This window comes from Camelus bactrianus, chromosome 2 (genome assembly GCF_048773025.1).
Source record: "Camelus bactrianus isolate YW-2024 breed Bactrian camel chromosome 2, ASM4877302v1, whole genome shotgun sequence".
Classification (NCBI taxonomy): Eukaryota; Metazoa; Chordata; class Mammalia; order Artiodactyla; family Camelidae; genus Camelus; species Camelus bactrianus.
Window position 1 is genome coordinate 35833386 of NC_133540.1, and position 2209 is coordinate 35835594.

The following is a 2209-nucleotide window of genomic DNA, read 5'->3' on the forward strand; positions in this document are numbered from 1 at the left end:
GAAAAGTGTATGGAAATACAAATGTAAAGCAATGTTCATTCTTCTGTTCCCAAATCCAAAATTGATAATGATTTTATAAAATATAGAACTAATTTTAGCCATTTATTAAGACAGATGTCTTACTCAACAATAAAACTATTTGTAAGAAAAACCTAAACTATATAATTTTACCATTAGGGCTAGCTGAATGCACAAATATTTTTTGAAACACAATTAGCAACAACAACAAAAATCTTTACACATTCCTCTGTATCATTCAGTACCCTATGGTTGATTGCTTTTATTATTCAGTGAGTAATCTTAGGAGATTTAAAATTGCATTATATCATCAGCGGGCTTAACAGATGAAAACATTGGCAATATATGTGTGTGAAATAACAGTATGGTGTGAAAACAAGGGGTACCAAATCCAGAACTAAGTGCCATGACAAAAATACTCCTAAGAATTCGAGAAAGTTTTAATAGTAGCTTATATGAACAATATTGTTAAAGAAATCTATAACTTGCATATGAACAGGCAGAGCAAAGAAAAAGGTTGAATGGGGTCAAAATGGAATTATTTGCTTGAATTTATCATCAAGGAAAGTTAGAGAAAGAACCAGAAAATAGAACAAGATGAAACAACTTAAAATGCAAGAAATATAAGCTGTGCCTGTAATTGATTCTCCTTTTAATAGATGTACTAACCCTATTGGCCCCAATGAGTGTTTTCCCTTTGCGGTAGTCACATTGGGAGACTGGGTACTCATTCCAGAAGCCACGAGTTCTCATCTTCTTTATGAAGTTTCTCTGTTGAAAATGTCAAGTGCGGTGAGGGCAGTGGTATCCCTGGACCCACAAATTCTGAGTTTTTCTCAGTCCTGATTTCACAAGGTTAAGAAGGGCATGGATCAGCCAGGGCTCAGGAAGAGGAGAGTAAGCAGGACAGCAAAGGATTTAGACAAATGCTCTTATGAAGGTTGGATAAAGTTCCTGGGGATATTTAATCTGGAAAAGAAAAGCCCCAGGAATAACATGATGGCTCTCTTACAGTATTTCAAGAGCTATAGTGTATAAAGAGGATTTGATTTATCCTCTGTAGTTAGAAAGGAAGGACTATGATAGGAAGATGGATAAATACAAGAAATATTCATAACAGTTATAATTGACCAAATAGATATTATCTGCTAGTCAACTTCCTTTACAGAGAAAGAATATTTTAAAAATTAGATGCTTTTCTTTGGGGGATGTTTTAAATAGAATATTTATATTGAATGGGAGGTTAGAGGAAATAAACCCCAGCATCTTTGCCATTGCTCTGATTGTTATAAACTGTGTATTTAGAGCTTTGGCACATTTCTTAGATAAAAAGTTGATGGGGGTGGAAATCATTAAGAGCCTCATCTGGTGATTTACTCGAACAATCAAGCTAAATTACACCAAAACAAAGATCTTTTCTGTATGTGCATGCGTGTGTGTGTGTGTGTGCACGCACATGTGTGTTTTATAAAATAAAGTGAGACTGTAAAGTAATTTTAATATATTTCTTTAATCTGACTCGTAGAATGCTGAAGGGGGGATATTTTGCTGGTTTTCTTGATATATGTGGTATTTATTTAAAGTACAATATGTTTTTCACCATAGTGCTATAATTTATTTTAAACATTTAAAAATTAGGAAGATGAAAAAAGTTGTATTTCCATCACTCTAGCACAACCACTGTTATTTTGCTTCATTTTTTCCAATCTCGTCCTTTTGAGTATACCTTTTAAATATAGTTGAATCTAGTTTTTTATAGTAATTATGTTCTGTAAAATTGCAGCAAACACCAAGTTAGCAAATATTAACCATTTCTCCTGGGGGAATAATGTTAGGTTTCTGTGAGCCTCCGGTCACAACGTTTCCATCAACCGATGATGCATAACCGTGTTTAATGTGTGTTTCTGTTTAAAGATACCTTCTTTACTATACACTGTTGATTCATGAGCATTGAACTCACAGCCAACAGCCCTACAACTCATGCCTAAACTAAGTGTATCTAATACATTGATTTTCTCCGTAAGGCACAATCACAACTTTCTTGCACTTAGAAACACTAAACAACACTTCAGAAGCACACTTGGGGACCATTTGAAATAATGAAATCAGCAACAAAAAGCACAAAAATTCAGAAACCATTTCACTAAATAGACATTAAACAAGAACATTACTTTATAGTAAGAGAGCTGAA